The sequence below is a fragment of the Chiloscyllium plagiosum genome, unplaced genomic scaffold, assembly GCF_037043375.1.
Source record: "Chiloscyllium plagiosum isolate Xiang-an unplaced genomic scaffold, Cpla_swu_hap1 HiC_scaffold_18, whole genome shotgun sequence".
Classification (NCBI taxonomy): Eukaryota; Metazoa; Chordata; class Chondrichthyes; order Orectolobiformes; family Hemiscylliidae; genus Chiloscyllium; species Chiloscyllium plagiosum.
In genome coordinates this window covers 102,570,146-102,593,953 of record NW_028270156.1, presented here as the reverse complement: position 1 = coordinate 102,593,953, position 23,808 = coordinate 102,570,146, and the positions used below count along the sequence as shown (strand labels likewise).

The 23,808-nt window shown below is 44.2% G+C and overlaps 1 long non-coding RNA gene across 1 annotated transcript in view; it reads right to left on the bottom strand.

The window, feature by feature from the left end:
- Positions 1-2,308: 2,308 nt before the first annotated feature.
- Positions 2,309-23,808, bottom strand: part of LOC148147130 (uncharacterized) — a 73,841-nt gene continuing 52,341 nt past the window's right edge. Inside the window, exon 3 of the long non-coding RNA XR_015760064.1 lies at positions 2,309-2,516. This is a non-coding gene — a long non-coding RNA (uncharacterized LOC148147130). The remainder of the gene's footprint in view (positions 2,517-23,808) is intronic.

The following is a 23,808-nucleotide window of genomic DNA, read 5'->3' as shown; positions in this document are numbered from 1 at the left end:
GAGCGGCGGGATTCAAGGGCGGAGGAGCGGGAAGTAGAGGAGATGCGGTGTGAGAGCATCGTCGAACATATCTGGGGGGAAATTGCAGTCTTTGAAGAAGGAGGCCATCTGGTTTGTTCGGTCTTGGAACTGGTTCTCCTGGGAGCAGATGCGCTGGAGACGAACGAATTGGGAATATGGGATGGCATTTTTACAGTGGGCAGGGTGGGACTCCGTCAGTTTATAGTAAATATCCGTGTTGATTCAGTTGCCCGAGATAGAAATGGAGAGGTCTAGGAAGGGGAGGTACGAGTCTACAAAATCAAGACAGATATACACAGGGTGGATAGCAAGAAGCTTTTCCCCAGATTGTGGAACTCAATTGCTCGGGGTCATGAGTTCAAAGTAAGAGGGGAAAGGTTGAGGGCAGATTTCTGTGGGAAGTTTTTTACACATAGGGCAGTGGCAGCCTGGAACGTGTGGCCAGCAGCGGTGGTAGGGGCAGGAACGATAGCGTTATCTAAGATGTATTTAAACAGAAACATGAATGGGCAGGGAGCAGAGGGATACAGATCCTTAGAAAATAGGAGGATCTAGATCAGCACAGGCTAGGAGGGCCGAAGGGTCTGTTCCTGTGTTGGAATGTTCTTTGTTCTTTATCAATCATTCTAAAAATAGCAAGTTTTCAACTTATTGTATGATACAATTTAATAATATAAATGATTTATTTATTTGATAGTGCATGTCAAATTATTGTCATTTCTAAATTCCAGTCACAGGGTCAAAGAGGTATACAGCATGGAAACAGACCCTTCAGTCCAACTTGTCCATGCTGACCAGATATCCCAACCCAATCTAGTCCAGCCTTCCAGCACTCAGCCCATATCCCTCTAAACACTTTCTATTCATATACCCATCCAGACGCCATCTAAATGTTGCAATTGTACTAACCACCACCACTTCCTCTGGCAGTTCATTTCACGCACGGACAACCCTCTGAGTGAAAAAATGCCCCTTACATCTCTTTTACATTTTTCCTTTCCCAATCAAAACCTATGCCCTCCAGTTCTGGACTCCCTCACCCCAGGGAAAAGACCTTGTCTATTTACCCTATCCATGCCCCTCATGATTATTTAAACCTCTATAAGGTCACCTCAATCTCCAAAGTTCCAGGGAAAACAGCCCAACCTGTTCAACCTCCAGCTATAGCTCAAACCCTCCAACCTTGGCAACATGTACGTAAGTCTTTTCTGAATCCTTTCAAGTTTCACCTGATCTGTCAGGGCCTGTTGGTTTTTCCACCTTTATGCGTTTCAAGACATCCAGTACTTCTTCGTCTGTAATATGTACATTTTTCATGATATCACCATCTATTTATCCGTAAATCTACATCTCCCATGTCCTTCTCCTGAGTAAACACTGATACAAAATACTCGTTCAGTATTTCTCCCATCTCCTGCGGCTCCACACTAAGGACGCCTTGCTGATCTTTGAGATCTCTTTTCTCTCCCTGTTTACCCTTTTGTTCTCAATGTATTTGTAATATCCTTTTGGATTCTCCTTAACTCTATTTGTCAAAGCTACCTCATGTCCCCTTTTTGCCTTTCTGATTTCCCTCTTTAGAATACTCCTCCTACCTTTATACTCTTCTCAGGATTCACTCGATCTATCCTGTCTGTACCTGTCATATCCTTCATTCTCATTCTTAACTAGCCCCTCAATGTCTTTCGTCATTCAGCATTCTCTATACCTACCAGCCTTTCCTTTTACCCTAACAAGAATATACTGTCTCTGGACTCCGGCTATCTAATTTCTGAAGGCTTCCCATTTTGTAGCGATCCACTTTTCTACGAACATTTGCCGCCATCAGCTTTTGAAAGATCTTGCCTAATACCGTCAAAATTGGCCTTTCTCCAATTGAGAACTTCAACTTTTAGATCTAGACTATCCTTTTCCATCATTATTTTAAAACGAATAGAATTGTTGGCAAATAACGGAAGCTCACACATTTCAGGTGATAAATTAAATTGATTGCTTATATTTAAATGTTATAATTCTATTTAATTGTTCAATCAAATGCTCACTCTGAATATTCAATCTGTCAGATGTCAACTATTTTGCAAATGATAGAGCGATAATGTATGCATTTGAACACTGAGATTCAATGTGTAATTGTGATCACCAGCATAGTCAGACAACATGTTCTTTTTAGATACAAAACAAAATGTACATTCTTTACTTTTGTATCATAAACGGTCGTTCGGTGTTTATATTTTAATTCCATCAACATAGAATCAATTTTATTGTCTTCAGAGATGATGCAGTTATCGTTCAGTTGAATAATTGTAGCTCATAACTTATTATTGCACAATTCACAAACATGGCAAACTCCTGATTATTGTGCAGCGCCGTTAACCCATTATCTTGCATCATGACCGACATTAAAAGTGGATTCCAAAAGGGTGAATTCGTGTACAGTGTTACTGGACCTCACCGCTGCATGTAGCACTCAGAGAGACACTGGCCTGGTCCTGCATCTGTGAAGAGAGTTTCCAACCTGGGTCAGGGCAGTCATGCAAATATTCCCTCACAGAGAATCATTTGGAATCCACCTTGAGCAGGAGGAAACTAGCCAACAGGCTATCACTGCTCTCAAATGCTGTCTAAATTAGATACCAATGACTGACCAGGAACCAGATCTTACAAATTCATCATCAGTCAGAGCCTGGCCCAGGGAGCAGATGTATGGACATGGAGTATCAGAATCACATCGCACACGTTACTTATGGTGGTGACATCTGGCATGTCCCCCAGACTCCATACATATGCTCCCTGGACCAGACACTGGGTGAAAACGTTCACAATTGACAGTCAATTGCAGCATTTTGTGTCTCACAGTGAACGCTCTGAAACTATATCCAATAAATGTACCTTCACATTCAACAATATCAAAATAAAATTATACATGCCTGCGGATGCTCAGATACTAATTCATAGGTAACCCAGCAGAATGTATCTGAAGAAACCAGGAGCAAACGGCAAGCCAAAAATCGTTTTAATAACTGAATTTGTGGATTTTGTCTGGTCTAGGTAACCACACATATTGTGCTGACACTCAGGTGAATGTAACAATTACATCAAAACTGGACGTCTTGGTCTAACGCCCTTCCCCACCTTCCTGACCACACACACCTCACTCCCTCACACACTCCATTCCCTCACTCCCTCAGACACCTCACTCCCTCACACATTCACTAACTGATGAGAATCCACAAGCTGAGTGCAACTTGGAACATTGAACGGTACAGCACAGTGCAGACACTTCAGCCCTCAATGTTTTGCCAGCCTTTTATCCTACTCTAAGATCAGGCTAACCGACATAACCTTCAATGCACTAACTTTCGTGTGCCTTTCCAAGAGTCTTCTTAAATATCCCGAATGTATCTGACTCTACTACCACCGCTGGAGGAAAGCTCTAACCGCTCAACATTTCTTTGTAAGACATGCCCTCCAGTCCAGGCAGCACCCTGGTAAGTCTCCTCTGCACACTCTCTGAGGCTTCCACGTGTTTCCGATAATGAGGCATAGAACTGAACACAATATTCCAAGTGTGGTTGAACCACAGCTTTATAGAGCGAAGAAATAACCTCGCTGCTCCTCATCTCAATCCCCCTGGTAATGAAAGACAACACACCGTATTGCTTCTGAACAACCCTATCAACTTGGGTGGCAACTTTGAGAGATCTATGATAAATGACCCCAAGATCCCTCTGTTACTCCACACTGCCAAGAATTCTGCCTTTAACCCTGTACTCTTTATGCAAATTCAATCTTCCAAAATAAATTGCTTCACACTTTTTAAGATTGAACTCTATCTGTCACTTATCAGCCCAGCTCTGCATCCTGTCAATATCCTGTTGCAACCTACAATGCCCACCACACTATTCACAACCACACCAAACTTCGTGTCATTGGCAAACTTACTAACCTACTTGTCCACTTCCTCATCAAATTCATTTATAAAAATCACAAACAGCACAGGTCCCAGAGCCGATCCCTGTGGAACACCACTGGTCACTGAGCTCCAGGCTGAATACATTCCATCTGCTACCATCTTCTGTCTTCTATGGGCCAGCCATGCCCATATCCAGACAGCCAAATTTCTCTGCGCCCCATGCTTCCGTACTTTCTGAATGAGCCTACAATGGGGAACGCCTTGCTAAAATTCTTGTTCACTACATCTACTGGTCTACCGTCATCAATGTGTTTTTTTACATCTTCAAAGAATCCAATAAGGTTTCTGAGGGATGACCTGCTCCTCACAAAGCCATGCGGACTATCTCTAATCAAACTATCGTTTTCTAAGTAATTGTAAATCCGGTCTCTCAGAAACGCCTGCAATACTTTGCCCACCACTGATGTAAAACTGACTGTTCGGTCATTCCCAGAGTTATCCCGATTCCCTTTCCTGAACAAGGGAATAACATTTGTCACCTTCCAATCATCTGGCTGGCACTGCTCCAGTAGACAGTGAGGATGCAAAGATCATCGCCAAAGGCAAGCCAATCTCTCCGTCACTTCCTGGAGTAAACTAGGGTAACCCCATCTGACCCAGGGGATTTGTCTATCCTTATGTTTGTAATTTATTCAATCAGTGTATACTTCCCTTCAACTTTTCTACACCCTGACCAACCAACTGATTGACCGCTTTCCATTTCAGTGCAATATACAGTGCTGCCTTCCTGAGTAAGTATAGTTTACAACATGCTATGAATCATGGAATGAAAAAATAAAGGAATGCACCAATGCCTTCCTGATGAAGAATTTATGACCGAAACATCGACTCACCTGCCCCTCGGATGCTGCCTGATCTGCTGTGCTTTTCCAGCACCACACGTTTTGATTCTAATCTCCATCAACTGCAGTCCTCACTTTCTCCATTACTGAGGGCTGTCCCCTCTGCACACTGAGTGGGGAATTAACCATCAGGACTCATTGTATGTGGAGCTGACTGCTCAGTTCTGGAAAGTTGCACTTGATGAATACATTTTTTAAAAAAGAAATTACAATTCCACAGATATTCATTCAGTGCCAGAGTTAGAGTTGTGATTCATGGTTTGAGCAGCTTGATAACAAACAGGAAATGACTGAAGAACTCCGAGGTACAAGGTATTTCAGGTATTATATTCCAGTTTACATTAATGCTGGGAATATTATCAGACAGGCTGACAGATGTGATAAGGGAATGAGTTGACAAGTGGAGGTGTGACATTTTTGCAATCACAGAGGCGCATTTGAGGGAAGTCAGGGCTAACAACTCAATACTCTGTTGTATTGGAACTATATGCAGGACAGGGCAGGGTGTTAAAGAGGAAGTGGTGTTGCATTATAAATTAACAAGCCAGTTATTGCTGAAAGGATGGACAATATCTTGGAAGGGTCTTCAAATGAGGCTTTGTGGGTCGAGTTTCGAATCAAAATGATGACACACACAGAGCATTTTGCTTACAGTGTGGAAACAGGCCCTTCTGCCCAACAAGTCCACACTGACCATCCGAAGAGCAACCAACACAGACCCATTCCTCTACATTTAACACTACGGGCAATTAAGCATGGCCAATTCACCTAACCTTTGGATTGTGGGTGGAAATGGGAGTACCCGGAGGAAACTCACGCAGACATAGGGAGAATGTACAAACTCCACACAGACAGTTGCTTGAGGCGGGAATTGAACCCGGGCCTCTGGAACTGTAAGGCAGCAGTGCTAACCACTGTGCAACCATGCTGCCCACAGAACGACGACAAAACAGGAGCAGATATGTAAACAATTCACTGAGATGTGTAGGAAACCAACGCTGGTGATCTTACAGAGATAGGAAAGCAAAGCTGGACATGATACAGAGACAGGAAAGCAAAGGCTGGAGATGTTACAGAGATAGGAAGGCAAGGCTGGAGATGTTACAGAGATAGGAAAGCAAGGTTGGAAATGTTACAGAGATAGGAAAGCAAGGCTGGAGATATTACAGAGATATGAAAGCAAAGCTGAAGATGTTACAGAGACAGGAAAGCAAGGCGGGAGATGTTACAGGGAGAGGGCAGCAAGGTTGGAGGTGTTACAGAGATAGGAAAGCAAGGCTGGAGATGTTACAGAGATAGGAAAGCAAGGCTGGAGATATTACAGAGATGGGAAAGCAAGGCTGGAGGTAGTCAAGAGATAGTGTGGCGTGTGCATGCTAGAAGATGTTAGTGAGATATTTTTAAAATGATTCACAGGATATAGGGAGAGGTGTAGCTGCTGGAGATTATAGAGATAGGGAGGGGTGTAGGGGCTGGCGGATTTTACAGTGATAGATGGGGCTGGAGTATGAGATAAAGATTGTGGAGATACGGAGGGTTACTGAGATGCAGATGGATGCAACGGCTGGTGGAGATGACAGGGAAAGATCCAGAGATACACGTAGATAGTTTAAAAACGGTATTATGCAATGACGCAACGGAGAAAATATTGTAGAAATCTGTAGAATAAAGGCACTGGGAGGAACTGAAGAGTGAGACCTTGGAGTGTCCAATGACAAGAGTCATAGAGTGTCATAGAGAGAGAGTAGAGGCCCTTCAATAGATAGTAACAAGAACAAAAGTCCTGCAGAGACTGGAAACCCCTCCTTCCTAAAATCTGGGGGCTAGGGCAAGATTTGGGAGAGGTGTCTTACAAATTGCTCAAGCAACATTATGACATAACAAAACCAAACGGTGTCAGATCAAACACTGAAAAGGAAACCTCCTGCTGACTCCCCTCCTTCAGCTGATGGATCAGTGTCCCTCCACATTAACAACACTTGAAGGAGAGACTGACAGAGCTGGAGAATGTATCCTGGGTGGGCCATTTCATAACCAGCACGAAGACGGGTTCAGCAGCAGCACTACTTATAAAGATGATCGGTTCAAAAAAGGACATAGCTGTGAGACTGGGTCTGCACTTGGTCGGGGAGGGGAATGGGGTGGGGCAACTGAGAGGGAGAAACCTACTGGTGGCAGACAGATTGATCGATGACCATATTGGGAACGGTGACACCGCACACAGTATTTCTGGAGACAAAGTCCCACTTTTACATTTGTATGTGTGTGTGTGTGTGTGCGTGTGTGTGCACGCGCGTGTGCATGCGTGCCCATGTGAAAGATACTATCATCATGCTAAATGGGACAGATTTTGAAGAGATCTAGTACTCAGCACTGGCCTGTGTGAGGTGGTTTGGGTCATTACCAACAGCAACAGAATAGTACTCGAGCACAATTTTCACTGTCATTGCCTGGCATCTGCTCCACTTTACATTGACAGTCAGGCCAGGAGATAAGCCCTTGTTCAATGGAGAATACAGGAGGGCCTGCCAAGGTGGCAGACACATTGATCGATGACCATATTGGGAACGGTGACATTACCAAACAGGACCACTTACTCACCAAATAGCCTAAACAGCTCGTGACAGACAGATCTAGCCAACAAATCAGACCTAATCTCTGCAATCCTGTCATATGCTGTCAGCATGAATTGTGTGGTCAATCAAACAACTCTCTGGAGGAGGAGGATCCACAAATACTACATTCCTGAATGACGGAAGTGCTCAGCACAACAATAGAAAAGCTAAGGCTGAAGCATTCACAGCAATGTTCAGGCAGAAGTATCGATGGGATGATCTATTTTATTCTCCTCCAGATAGCAGTCTTCGGCAAATTCAATTCATTTTCTGTGGTATCTCCAAGTGGCTGGACGGATGGGATAATGCAAAGGCTGTGGGCCCTGAGAACGTTCCATTCAAGCTGTTCCTGCTGGGATACAGCACTGGCATATACCTGACAATCTGGGGAACTATCCGAGTGTGTCCTGTACACACACAGACCAAACATCAGGCAATTAATGATTGCCCCCTTGCTCTAATCCCTATCACTAATAAAATATTGGAATGTTATTGGAATCTACAGTGGGATCAAGTAGCACTTCCTCAGCACCAACCTGCTCACGAAAGCTCAGTTTGGCTACTCATCCCTTGGGCTCATTGAAGCCTTGGTTTAACGATATACAACAAGAAAATACACCGCTGAATTCTAGAGGTGAGGCGGCAGTGACTGCACTTTTATCATCATCATAACTGCATCTGACCAAGTGCCGTATCCAGGATTAATGGCAAAACTGGAGCAATTAGGAATCGTCTGCACTGGCTCAAGTTATACCTGGTACAAAAGAAGGTGGCTGGGGATGGTGGAGACCAGCCATCTCCGCAGCAGTTCCCCTGTGTTGGTGTTGGAGTAAGTCTGTAGATCAAAAATGGAAAGGTAAGTCACCATACTCCTGCAGAATGATAGGGCTGCTCTCTCATTAGTCAGAGACAACCGGCGGCAGTTTACCAGGACAGTCATCATGCCTCAAGTAAGGGAGAGGTTGAGTAGGACAGTCCTTTAGTCACACCATTCAGTGAAGGAAATGAATCCATACTGTTGGTATTAATAACTAGCTGTCCAACTTATTGAACTAACCAAGTCCTCGCTCATCTCATTGGGGAAGATACTGTAACATTATTCTGCACAGATATGTTGTTAGACACCTCTGGACCAGGTGGAACTAGAAGCCAGCTTCCTAACCCAGAGAGAGGGACAGTATATGTGAGCTATAAGAGTGCTCTCTGCCCTAGGCCCAATCATAAATGGCCCTCCCTATATATTAAAGTCACAAAATGGAATACTTGTCAATGATTGGACAATGTTCAACACCATTTGTGATTTACTCAGATACTGAAGCAATCCTTATCCAAATGCAACAAGGACCTGGAAATATGCAGGTATGTGCTTAACAGTGACAAGGACCACTTCCATTACACATGTGCCAGACAACAATTACCTCTAACAATACAGAACGGAACTTTCTCCTCTAACGGTCAATGCCACCACCATCACTGAACATCCACCTAGCAAAATTCCAGGGATTACTGTAAACCAGAACTGGACTGATCATATAATTTCATTACCCATTTCTGTGAAGGGCTTATGCTCAAACATTGATTCTCCTGTACCTCAGATGCTGCCTGACCTCTTGTGCTTTTCCAGCGGCACACTTGTCGACATATGTAAGTTAATTGGCTACAAGAATGTGTCAGGAGCTAGGAATCCTGCATAAATACGGTGGCACAGTGGTTAGCACTGCTGAATCACAACGCCAGAGACACGGCTTCAATTCCTGTCTTGGGCAAATGTCCGAGTGGAGTTTGCACATTGCCTCCGTGTCTGCATGGGTTTGCTCCGGTTTCCTCCCACAGTCCAAAGATGTGCAGGTTAGGTGAATTGGCCATGCTAAATTGTCCATATTGTTAGGTGAAGGGGTAAATGTAGGGGAGCATGTCTGGGTGGGTTTCTCTTCGGAGGGTTGGTGTGGACTTATTGGGCCAAAGAGCCTGTTTCCACACTGTAAGTAATCTAATCGAATAATTTACCTCATGTTTTCTGAAAACTTGTCCCCTCTCTCTAAGACACATGTTGAAAGTGTGTGTGATGAAATACCCGCCCCCCCCCCCATTTGCCTGTGTGAGTGCAGCTTCATCCCTCATCCACTGACACTCAGGAGTAGCAATTCCTGCCATCTCCACGGTGCTCTGCAGAAATTTACCAGGACTTCTTATAACGTACATCCGAAACCACAACCATCAAGAAGGACAAGGGAAGCAGATATATGGGGGCCTGTCCATGTTCACATTCCGAACCAAGCCACCACCACCCTGATTGGGAAATATGTTGCTGTTCCTTCAGTGTCACTGTTTCAAAGTCCCTCCCGAATGGTATTGTACGTTTAACGACAACACATCGACTGCAGTGGTTTAGTGCAGCAGCTCACCACCACCTTCTCAAGGGAAACAAGGGACGGACAATAAATACTGGCCCAATCATATTCTATGAATAAATTAAAATGAAAAATATTGTCCAAACATGCCCAATGCTAGACACTATGCTTTGGGTTTTGTGAGTTCAGGCTGGTTGGGTTCAGTCCGTAACTTGCTTGTGAACAGCTGAAGGGATAATCTGTCATTCTCTCAGAGGCATGGCCTACATACCGAGCAAAACACAGTCATTGACATTCACACACAACATTACTGAGCTCTGAGATAGACATAAGCAATTCAAAATGTATTCATATCTGACTAACATGTTTAAACACACAGTGAAATTGTTACCACAAAAATGATTATGAGGGAATATTAGCAGGGAGAAAGTGAGGACTGCAGATACTGAAGATCAGAGTCAAAAAGTGTGGTTCTGAAAGAGCACAGCCATTCAGGCAGCATCTGAGGAGCAGGAAAGTCGACTATTAGTTCACAACATTAATACAAGGAAAATTAATTGCATATTTTCAAAGTCCTTGCACTTAATAATAATTGGTCTTGGGTGTGGAAATGAGACTCATCATTTCAATGCTCCTTACTGTGAGTTCTGCACTGTTTTCATCATATTGTTACAAAAATGAACTGAATAAAGGGGGGGATTTTGTGTTTATTGGACAATCTAAAAGTTGGTATTACGAAATGATGTTAGACCTTCAGTAAAGAGACTTTGCTGTTAATGGTTAGAACAATGCTGCAAACATTTACACAGAGATTTCCAGCTCAAGTCACACACAAGAACGTTGGTCTGGGATGATGCTGGCCAAAAATAGAGCTGCACAATTCTGTTTGGATACTGACATTGTGGGGTTAACATACACTGGATATGATTTATGAGGGATGAAATGTAAGATGCCATGTGCTGCAGGAGCCTATCACTTTTATAACACCTTCATTCAGGATCGGGTCCAAGGTGCAGAATTACAGAGTTCAGGTGGCACACAAGAAGAGATATACTTGCAAGACATGGTTGTTTATAGGTCATTGTTACAAATGTTGAACTACGTCTGGACCAACGCCATGTGCTAGTCCATTGACCAGTCTGCCCCACACATATCTCCCCATTGTTCAAGTATGTCTCTCACCAGTCTATTGTGAGGGATTGTATCAGTAACTGCCCAGCTCCAGTTTGGAAGCTCTCTGGACAGATTTTGGAGATGGCCAGTGTTTTGGAGGTCATGGTGAGGACCAGTAAAACTGTGTCTGAATGTAGGTTTTTTCTCAATGTCATTTCGAACAGCTTTGCTGCCTGCAAGGTGGTGTGCTCACTGAACTGAACATGAATCAGCTGTTTACTATAGTCACTGAACTGTAATAGCGAGGTGTGCGCTCTGGTAAATCAATTATTGTTCACTTCAATTGGTTTCAACTTAAAAACAATGATGTTTGGTTTATTTTAAAATATGTAAGAAATAAAGTGATATTAACTCTTCATTTTACAGAATGTAAAAGTGACCTGTTGTATATTTCCCACAGACTAATCAAGCAACAATCAGATATTGTCTAAATAGCAAGATTATGTGAACAGGACTATGTCCCAAGCAACATCAGCACCCTCTGTGGTAGGTTCTCTCCCCTGAAAGGGCACAGCCAGGCAGAAGAGGGCAGCTTCTTGGCATATAGTCAATATAGGGCAGCATGGCGGCTCAGTTGTTAGCACTGCTGCCTCACAGCACCAGGGACCCAGATTTGATTCCAGATTTGGACAACTGCCTGTGTGGAGTTTGTACATTCTCCCCATGTCTGCGTGGGTTTTCTCCAACAGTCTAAAGAAATGTAGCTCAGGTGAATTGACCATGGTAGTGGGTTGCTCCTCGGAGGGTTGGTGTGAACTGGTTGGGCCGAATGGTCTGTTCCAACACTGTAGGGAATCTAATATAACCATAGTGCTCAGCATTGATGCTGGATCCTGTGGTGGCTAGACTGCTCTGCGGCAGATTATGGGGAACCAATAAAAGGGAAACCTATAATTGACCACATCATCACCGATCTGCCTGCTGCAGACACACCTCTCCATTTCATATATCGGTAACAATGTTCACTGCACAGTCCTTATGTGGAACAAGGGCTAACTTCACATTTTGCAGACCCTCCTCACCATGACATGTACTGAATGGTACAGACTTTGAACAGATTAAGCAACAAATGATGATGCATCCATGAGGTTCAATGACCCATCGGCAGCAGCAGGATCATATTCTATACAACTCATACAGTCTGCAACTTCCTGGACCGACATAGCTCCCAGCGTACAGTAACCACCACGGCCCAACATACCTCCCACTGTACAGTAACCATCACGGCCCGACATACCTCCCACTGTACAATAACCATCACGGCCCAACATACCTCCCACTGTACTGTAACCATCACGGCCCAACATACCTCCCACTGTACAGTAACTATCACGGCCCGACATACCTCCCACTGTACAATAACCATCACGGTCCGACATACCTCCCACTGTACAGTAACTATCACGGCCCGACATACCTCCCACTGTACAATAACCATCACGGTCCGACATACCTCCCACTGTACAGTACCCATCACGGACCGACATACCTCCCACTGTACAATAACCATCACGGCCCGACATACCTCCCACTGTACAGTAACTATCACGGCCCGACATCCCTCCCAGTGTACAGTAACCATCACGGCCTGACATACCTCCCACTGTACAGTAACCATTATGGCCCGACATACCTCCCACTGTGCAGTAATCATCACGGCCCGACATACCTCCCAGTGTACAGTAACCATTATGGCCCGACATACCTCCCACTGTAGATTAACCATTACAGCTCGACATACCTCCTACTGTACAGTAACCATCACGGCCCAATATATCTCCCACTCTACAGTAACTGGGTCAGTGTTGAGTGCAGAAGAACATGTTGGGAGCAACACCAGCCAGACCTGGAGACGAGGGACAGCCTGGAGAAACTCTTACTGCCTTCAGCTGCAAAACGGGACGACTTGTATTCCGACAGCACAAGCAGCAAGTGATGGACAGAGCTCAGTGATTCCACTACCAATGGTTCAGATCTATCCCTGCAATCCTGCCACATGTAGTTATAAAAGATAGTGGACAATGAAAGAGACAACTTGAGGAGGAGGCTGCTGCTCTCCAACAATGAAATCCCCAATTATTGGGGAGCCCAGCACAGCAGGAATAAAATAAAGCTGCTGCATTTGGAACAATCCTCACCCAGGCGGGCTGAGCAGATGATCCATTTCAGGCCGCTTCAGTAGGCCCCAGCATCACTGACCCCAATCTTCAGACTATTCAATTCACTCCACACAATGTCGAGAAATGGCTGGAGAGTCTGGAAACTCCAGAGATTGACACATCTCTAGCCAAGCTGTTCCATTCCAGCAAGAACACTGACACCTACCAACAATGTGATAAACTGCCCGCGTGTGTCCTGTGAACAAAAAGCAAGGCCCTTGCATTGCAACCAGTCACTGACCCATCAGTGTACGGTCCACCGTGGAAATGTGATGGAAAGTGTTAGCAATAATGGGATCAATCAGCAATAATTGTCATTCAGGTAGTGTCCCGTCAGGCTCACTCAGATCCTGAACCCACTGCAAGCTCAGTTTAATAGAGTGGAACTCCAAAGGGGCAGTGAGAGTAATTACTCTTAACATCGAGTCACCATTTAACAGAGTGTGACAATCGGAGCCCGAGTAAAACTATAGTTAATCAGAATCTGGGGCAAGTACTCTCCTGGTGGGAATTATCCCGAGCAACAATAATGTCTGTTGTCAGTGTGAGTAATTATCCCCAGCAACAATAATGTCTGTTGTCAGTGTGAGCAACTGGAACTCCAGGAAAGCTCTGCAGCCATTCCTCAGGAAAGAGAGTGTCTGAGGCTCAACCATTTCCAGCTGCTGCAATGACCCTCTCTCCATCATAAGGTCAGACGGGGGAATGGTCACTCATTATACCATTCCTGAAACAGACCATGCTGCAATGCAACAAGACCTGGAAAACATCCGGATTTTGTCTGACAACAGCAAGTAATGTTCACGACACTCAAACATTAGACAACTATAACAATAAAGAATCAAACCATCATTCTTTGATTTTTAATAGCATTCCCATCACTGAGTCCCCAACAATGAGTCCCCAACATTGAGTCCCCAACACGGTGTCTATCAGCATCCTGGGTGCCATCACTGACTAGGAATTGCCCTGAACTAGCCACATTAATAACACTGCCTTTTAGAGCAGGTCAGAGGTTAGGAATTCACCTACTAACTCCACAAAACCTGCGATGGTTATTCCTGAAATGTAATATAAGGTGAAATTCCAGCCAATTTAACAATTATCACTTCCACGACCATCCATCCATATCCCACTGATGTGCAGCAATAGCAGTGTATACCATCTACAAGACTCACTGCTCCAAGGCTTATTGGACAGTACCTTCTAAAGTCACTGCCATCGAGAAGAACAAAGGCAGCAGGGAGTTTGGAAAACCAGCTATCTGAAAGCTCACTCCTTCATACGATCAGATGTGATGAGGTTGGCTCATGAGTTTACAACTCCCAACTCCTCAGATCACAAAAATCAGTCCAAATGCAGCAAGACTTGGAAAGCAGCCAGGCTTCGGGGCTGACAAGTGACAAGTAACATCTGTGCCACACAAATGTCAGACAATGACCATCTTAAACCACCTCATTATCGACATTCAAAATTCAAAGGCAGTACCATTACTGGTATTGGCATTAACATTCTCAGGTTAATCCAAGGCTATTTCCCTGCTACGGTGAGAACATCAAATCAGAAGTTAGGAATCCTGCTGCAAGTAACTTTTCTTCTGCTTTGCCAAAGCCTGGCCAAATTCTCCAAGGTTCAAGTCAGGAATATGATCAAATAATCTCCACTTGTTTGATGGGTGCAACTCCAGAAGTACTCAGATAGTTTGACACGATTAAAGACTGAGCAGCTGAAATAAATGGTCCCCATCCACAACGACTCCCTCCCTCCACCATCCAGTAGCAGATATGAGTACATTGACATTTCCTCTGTTAGCACCATCCGCAGTCATTACCATTGCCATCTGGAAAGAAAAGGACAGTATTTAGGGAATAGTGATCATAATTCATTTGATTTTAACATAAGTATTGTAAAGGACAAAGCTAGACGAAGAAGACACTGTCTAACTTTATTTCTTCAAGTAAACGGAAACAAGTAACTAGAAAATAAATCAGAATCAGAGCAGTGGCATTTAATCTGAGAGGAGATTAAAGTGATTGTAAGAAAATGTGTTCTCATAAAGTGAAAAGGGTCAGGCAGCTAAATCCAGAGCCACCTTGAAATCTAGGAATACAAAGACAGAACAGGAAACCTTACATCACACAACGGGAATGTAATACTACAGAATGACGAGGGGAGTGTGGAATATGGAGGGGTGAGATCCAAAACGAAATTAGAAAGCAAACAGTGTTTGTGAAATGATGCTGTCAAGAAATATCGAGTCATCTTTAGCAGATTTCTTTTCAGATCATAGAAGGGAAAGTAAAATAAGGAATATAAAAGGCAAGCAATAGAAACTGTCGATGGTCTGTATATGTTTCTGAGTTTCAATTAAAGATTAAAGGACCTCAACAATGGGGGCTATTGTGATGAATCTGGGAGAATTGTCTGAGAAGCCCATCAGACCCTTCTCGATGTTACTATATTCAGGGATGTGAGATCTGGTCATGGAATCAGGGTGGTAAGGATGGCAAGATTTGAGAAAGTTTAATGACAAGAGACATTGTCAGTTCAGTCAAATAGAAAAAGGAAGTACATCTAAGAGTTTGGGAACTGAAGACACTCAGAAGCCTCGAAAAACATGATAAAAGACAGGAAAAACATCAAGAAAAAGAGATGGGAGGACGAAAAAGCACGATGCAATGTCTTTATAAACAGGATTAAGGAAAATGCCAAAGCAGTTTATCAGGAGGAATAGAGTAGCCTGGAAAGAGTACGCCAGATCAAGGACAAAGGAGGGAATTAATGCATGGAGCTGGAGGAAGGGGGTTAAGTCTTTAATAAATACTTTGTATTGGTATTCACAAAGTAGGAGGACATGATGGGTGGTGAGTCAAGAGATGGACATGCTGATATCCGGCGTCATTTTGATATTAAAAATGGAGGCAGTGTTGGGTGTATTGAAAAGTATTAAGGTCGACAAGTCTCCAGGATATGATGGGAATAATCCCGGAATACTGAGGGGATCGAGGTAGTAAATGGCTGGGACCTTCTGCACACACTTTGTTTGCGCTTCAGTGACAGCAGAGGTTCGAGAGAACTGGAATAACGCCAATGTTGCTCCTTGGTTGAAGAAGGGCAACACGGATAATTACAGGGATTTCAGCTCAGAGAGCCTTACATCAGTGGTATGGAAGATATTGGAGATTCTTAGTGATAGGACTGACCCACATTTGGAAAAATATGGACTTATTCACGATGGACAACATGGCTTTGTGTGGGGAAAATTGTGTCTCACAAATGTGATTGAATATTTTGAGAAAGTGGCAAAAGTGATTGATGAGAGCATGGAGCTGGATGTTGGCCATCTGGATCACTGCAAGGCCTTTGATATGGTTCCTTACAGCAGGCTCATACAGAAGGTGATGTGAAATAGGATCAGCGGTCAGTCAGTAACGTAGACAGAGAACTGCTTGGTCATAGCAGTCAGTAGTGGTGGAAGGGTGTTTTTTTCTGTCTGGATATGCGTGAATAGATTGGGGGAGTTGCGGATTGTCAGGATGATTGGCAGATGATGCAGCAGGATATATGTGGGCTGGAGACTTGGATGCAGAAAAAGCAGATGTAATCTAAAATGGGCAATTGCGAGTTGATACGTTTGAGAAAGTCTGCTGCAGGAGAGAAATATACATTAAATGAAATACCTCTAAGTAGCTTCAACATTGATGGGATCTGGGCATACAGGTCCATAGTTCCCTGAAAGTGGCAACACAGGCAAACATTATTACATGTTGCAGCTGGATAGAACTATATTTCGGCATCCAGAATATTGTGTGCAGGACTGATTGCCAGATCAGCAAAAGGATATCGAGGTATTGGAGAGGGTTTGAAAAACGTTTACTAGGATGTTGTCTGATTTGGAGGATATTAGACATAAGTGGAACCTGTTACAGGTTTACAAAATTATGAGCGGTATGGATAGAATAGACAGTTGGAGTCTTTTTTTTCCCCAGAGTAGAAATATTAATTGCTGGGGCGCATATGTTTTAGGTAAATGGGGGAAAGTTTAAATGATATATGAGAAGCAAGTTTTTTTTTTATCTGTTCCAGACAGAATGTGAAAGTGCCCGGAATGCACTGGTGGAGGAGGCTATAAAAGAAGATACAACAGCAATGATGGTATCTTGACATGTACATGAGTTTGCAGGGAATATAATGATATACATCATTTTATAACTTCTAAAGGCATCAAGTATCAGTGCAACTTAGTGGGCTGACAGGCCTGTTCCTGTGCTGTACAGTTCAAGACAAGATTTCAGCAAGATAGTGGCCAATTGCTGATTGAATAACTCCTGATGATCAGCAGCCACTTTCATGCAGATCTCTACTCATTAATTTTCAGGTTCACGTCCTCCTCTCACTGTGGGGAAACTCAATATGGACAATTTGACATGAATGTTAGAGCTGGTATCTGGTGACGCCATCATGACCTTTGCTCCTGTGGCCTTCTGTCTTGGACACCAGCGTCTCAGGGGACACTGCACAGACCAAAGCTGCATGTACTACATACCCTCCAATGCTGGCATCTGACATATGTCAGCCTCACCATGCCATCCCAGCACATCTCCAACCCACTGACAGTACGCTTCTGTACTTCAATGCTGCAGCTCAGGGTGCACTGACAGCTCTCATTGCAATGCTGCTGCAAGGACACTGTGCTCAGGGACACACCCAGGTCATGGCCTGTCCTTCTGGGCTGCTCACTCCGTGTTTGTACACACTCAATGCTGCTGCAAGGACACTGTGCTCAGGGACACACACCCAACTCATGGGCTGTCCCTCTGGGCTGCTCACTCCGTGTTTGTACACATTCACTTTGAGCTGACTTGAATGCTCACATAATTATTGCCTCACCTCACCCTGCCTTTAGCAGTGTTACCCCTCAGCTAGGGCTACCAGGCTCATCCACCTGCTGCATTGTCTTGGCGTTTAGTGCAAACACAAACCCAGGAAGCTTAGTATCATTATCCACATTCAGTCAGGGTGCCTAGCACAGTGAGTCAAGGGGAGTCTTAAATCCCAGTCCGGGAGCTTGGACACTCTCAGTCAGTCTCTCGGGGTTGTTAGGGTCAGGATCCTTTCCCAGTAAGGGGAGGGTGGTGGTGGTGAGGAGCTGAATGTTGGTAGACTTGGAGGAAGGTATCGTCTCCTTGATTAGCAAGTTTGCAGATGACACTAAGATTGATGGAGTAGCTGATAGTGAAGGAATGTCAGATAATACATCAGAATATAGATAGATTGGAGAGGCGGGCAAAGAAATGGCAGATGGAGTTCAATCTGGGCAAATGCGAGGTGATGTATTTTGGAAGATCCAATTCAAAAGTGAATTATTCAATAAATGGGAAGGTCCTGGGCAAAATTAAGATCTGGGTATTCAGATCCATTGTTCCTTGATAACGCAGGTCAGTAAAGTGGTCAAGGCAGCATACGGCATGCTTTCCTTCATTGGACGTGGTATTGAGTACACGAGTTGGCAGGTCATGTTAAGTTATATAGGACATTAGTTTAGAATATTACGTACAGTTCTGGTCTCCACATTACCAAAAGGATGTGCATGCTTTGGAGAGGGTGCAGAGGAGGTTCACCAGGATGTTGCCTGGTATAGAGGGCGCTAGCAATAAGGAGAGATTGAATAGTTTTGGATTATTTCCATTAGAAAGATGAAGGTTGACTGGAGACCTGATTGTGGTCTGTAAAATCATGGGATGTATAGACAAGGTGGATAGCAAGAAGCATTTTTTCCCCCAGAGTGTGGAACTTAATTACTAGGGGTCACGAGTTCACAGTGACAGGGGAAAGGTTGAGGGCAGATATGTGTGGAAAGATCTTTACGCAGAGAGTGATGGGGGCATGGAACACTTTGCCAGCGGAGATGGTACAGGTGGGAATTATAACGTCAGTTAAGCTGTATCCAGACAGATGTATGAATGGGTAGGGAGCAAAGTGGTACAGATCCTCACCAAATAGGCGACGGAATAGGCAAGAGGTTTAGACAGAGAATCTGGATCAGCGGAGGCTTAGCGGCCTGAAGAGCCTGTTCCTGTGCTGTGATTTTCTTTGTTCTTTCAATGGTCTGCACGTTAGATTGATCTTATAGTAGGATAAAAGCTTGACACAACATTGAGGGCTAAAGGACCTGTACTGTGCTGTACTGTTCTGTGTTCTAAATAGGGAGGGTTACAATGGCAGGAAGAGGTTTCAGGAGGCTGGAGAGGATGGGATCTGAATGAATAGATACATTAGGGAGGTTTACTAGGATTGTCGGAGGTAACAGAGACAGCAATGGTCTGATCTGGAGAAAACAACACAGACTCGGAGAATTGTGGGGACTGGAGTTGGTTTCACAGGGAGCACATAGAACCACAGGGTGTTACAGAAAGGTGGAGAGTTGTACGGTCTACATGTGTCCACGAAGATGGAGAGGTTGGGAGGGATGGAGCAGTTTACTGGGAGAAGGGTGTTAGTAGGATGGAGAGGTTTACACAGACAGGGAGGATTTTCGGTGAATGGAGCAGATGTCAGCGATAAAGTGGGTTGTATAGACTGGAGGGTAGTCATGACTGAAGATGTTAATAGATATAGGAAGTTTTACTTCTGCAGATTATTTAGATATGGAAGGTGTGGAGTCTGACAGATTTTCCAGAAGGGCAGTAATTTTGGTTAGAGACAGTTTCACAGATAAGGAAGCATTAGTAACCTCCTCCAGTTTGGTCAAAGTGGAAAGGGTTGTAGGGGAGGGTGACATTTACACAGGTAGGAGCGTAAGAGCTGAAGAAGGTTATGGAGATGAGTAAATGGATGGAGATACAGGAGGGGCTTACATTGAAAGGATGGGTGTTAGCGATGGGATGATGTTACATAGAAAATGAGTCTTGCCAGAACTGGATTGTGAGAATCACAGGCTTTCAGTGGGTTCTACAGATCGGGAGTGCTGCAGGGACCTGAGAGGGTTGTTGTGTCTCCACAGAGTGATAATGTCTTTAGGACTGGAAGAGGTTACGTAGATACGGAAACATTGAAGACGATGTGTGCCGCCTTCTTTTTCTTGAACAGAGCCTCAATATCCCCCATGAGCCAGGGATCCCTAAACCTGCCAGCTTTTCCCGTCACTCTAACAGGAACATATTGGATTCTTGAGATCACACTTTTAAAAGCCTTCCATTTGCCAGTCATTCCTTTTCCTTCAAACAGACTCACCCAGTGAATGGGTGCATCATGTGGAGGAGCCGGTGTTGGATTGGGATGGACAACGTTAAAAATCACACAACACCAGTTTACAGTTCAGCAGGTTTATTTGGAGGCACTAGGTTTCAGAGCACTGCTCCTTCATCAGGCACAAAATTAATAGCAACAGGATTGCAGTGTCATGGAATGTAATACCAAACAAATTTAGTTTAAGTTTTCATCTTTCAGAATGATCACCTGGACTTCGAAAGCTGGTGCTTTGAATTAAATCTGTTGGACTATAACCTGCTGTTGTGTGATTTTTAATTCACCCATCGACCTCTGCTCGATCCTGCCAAATAGCCCCAAATATGGCCCTGCTCCAGTATCGCAACTTTATCTGTGGACCTGCCTGATCTTTTTCCATAACTATGTTAAAACGAGGACAGTTGTGTTCATTGGACCCAAATTGCTCTCCGACTGACACTTCAGTCACTTGCCCGACCTCATTTTCTGAGGGGAGGTCTCGTTTTCAGCTGCCTGAGTAGAGTGGGGCCCTCTCCATATTGATCTCAGAAGCTTTCGTGGACACATTTGACAAATTCCGCCCCATACAGGACTTTTACACTCTGGGTGGTCCAGTCAATACCGGGGAAGTTAAAATTTCAAACCAATACTATTCTATTATTTCTATAGGTACCTGCAGTCTCTCTTCACATCTGCTCCTCTTGTACCCACTGGCTATTTGGGGATCCAGAACACAATCCCAGCAGACTGACCATCCCCTTTTTGATTCTAACTTCTAACCATATGACCTCATTTGATCACGCCGAAAGAGTATCCTCTCTAAGCACTGTTGTTATGTCCTCCCTTATCAAAAGGGTAGCTGCCCCTCCTCACTTACTTGTCCTTCTGTCACGCCTGTACCTTCTATGTCCTGGAACACTGAGCTTCCAGTCCTGCCCTTCTCTCAGCCATGTTTCTGTTATGGCTATAATATCCCAATCGGCAGAGCCAATCAATCCTCTGAGTTTGTCTGCCTTACCTGTCAGGCCTCGTGTATCGAAATAAATGCCCTTTAAACCAGAAGTCTTGTCCCTCCCTTGACTGTTCCCCGGGATATCCTGGAGAGGAAACTTGCTCTCGATGGCTGATGCATTTTTCCCTTGACTGGTAGATGGTACCTCACTTACTCAGAGTCCAAACCCCTGCCAAACTAGTTTAAACCCTCCAGGGTAAGACAAGCAAATCTCCACCCAGGGATACTGGTGCCCCTCTGGTTCAAGTTAAACAAGCTCTCCCCCTTGTTCAGGTTACCTCTACCCCAGAAGAGATTCCAATGATCCAAGAACTGAAAACTCTACCCCTCCACCAGCTCCTCAGCCACACATCTGTCCGGCCTATCTTTCTGTTTCTATCCTCACTGGCACGTGGCACTGGGAGTAATCCGGAGATCACTACCCTTGAGGTCCTGCTTTTTAACTTCTTTCCTCACTCTCTGTACGTATTTCACAGGACCCCTCCCCTTGACTAACGATGTCATGTCTGGCTGTTCACCCACTCCTTCAGAATGTTCAGTAACGAATCAGAGACATCCTTGACCCTGGTACCCGGGAGGCAGCACATCATCCTGGGTTCTCCTCTGCAGCCACACAGTCTCCTGTCTGTCCCCCTCACAACTGAGTCTCCTATCAGTATTGTGATCATTAGAGAGGATCTGGCAAATAGAGACTGGGAGGACTATCTGCAGTTGGGTCTATATTTGGAAAGAAAGAGTATGCCAAAGTGATACAGTGAGAATTCAGGGTCAGTGTGTTCATGCCGAGGGAACAGTAAAGGCAGCAAGTCTAGTGAATACTGATCAAGCGATATCGTGAGTTTGATAAAGAAAATACAGTGCAATAAAACCAGGTGAAGCCATTCGAAAATATAGGGAGTGCAAGGGGGCTCCTTGAAAATGATGGATAAACAATGGTCATTAAATATCCTTGGTAGATAGTGTTAAGGAAAACCACAGGTATTTTAGCAGTATAGTTAGAATAAGAGAATTACTGGGGAAAGAGTGGGGCCTGTTTGAAACTAAAGGGACAATCTGTGCATGGAGCCAGAGGAAGTAGGTGAGGTCTTCAATGAATACTTCCCATTTGTATTCACACAGGAGAAAGACATTGTAGCCAGGGATTTCAGTCGGGATTGTGAGGTTCTCGAACATGTTAAGATCAATAAGGTGGAAGTCTTTTTTTCACATGCATAAAGGTGGAAAAATCCCCAGTGCCCAATGAAATGTATCCCAGGCTGCTATGGGAGATAAGGGAGGCGATTGCTGGGGCCCTGATGGATATATTTAATACTTTGCTGGCCGCAGGTGAAGTGCTGAATGACTGAAGGATCGCTAATGCGGTTCCTTTGTTCAGGCAGGGCAGCAGGGATAGGCCAGGTAATTACAGGACAGATAATCTGACAACAGTGAGAGGAAATTATTGGACACAATGCTGAGGGACAGAATGAATCAACATTTGAAAAGGCAGAGATCGATTAGGGATACTCATCACGGATTTGATAGAGTAAGATCCTCTCCCAAATTCTAATGAGATTTTTATTTGAAATAATGATTGAGGATTTTGATGAGGGCAGTGCAGAAGATGTGGATTACATGAAATTCAGTAAGGCATTTGACAAGGTCCCTCATGGAACGTTGGTCCAACAGACCAATGGGATCCAAGGCAATTTGGCAACCTGGATCCACAATCGTGGAGGTTTGGTTTTGTGTTTGAAATTCTTTCACCAGTGGGTGTACCACAGGGGTCTGCGCAGGAAACATTGCTGTTTATTATAGAACATGGAAACGTACAGCACAGAACAGGCCCTTAGGCCCAGGATGTTGTGCCAAGACTTAATCTTTATGTAAAATATAGTAACTTAACCTACGCAACTCTCAACTCACTGCTATCCATGTGCATGTCCAGCAGTCGCTTAAATGTCCCCAATGACTTCGCTTCCACCACCTCAACTGGCAACGCATTCCATTCATTTACAACTATCTGCCTAAACAACCTACCTCTGATGTCTCCTTTGTACCTTCCTCCTAATATCTTCAAACTATGACTTCTCGTACCAGTCCATCCTGCTCTGGGGAAAATTCTCTGGCTATTGACTCTATGTATTCCTCTCATTATTTTATACAGTATTATGTGTATTAATGAGTTCGATATGAAAGCAGAAGCTATCATTATCAGGTTTGCAGATGACATGAAAGGTCAGGATGCCATCCACAGTGAGGTGAATGGTCTCAGGTTACAGTCTGAAGTTTGAGGCTGGGAAAGAATTTCAAGACAGGAATTTAAATAGACAAGACAGGCAAAAGCACAGCAGACAATGAAGGAAAACTGATCAATTAAAGTGCATTTATTTCAAAGTGAAAGGCCTAACAGTTAAGGCAGATGAACTCAGTGCGTGGATGGGAACATGGGACTG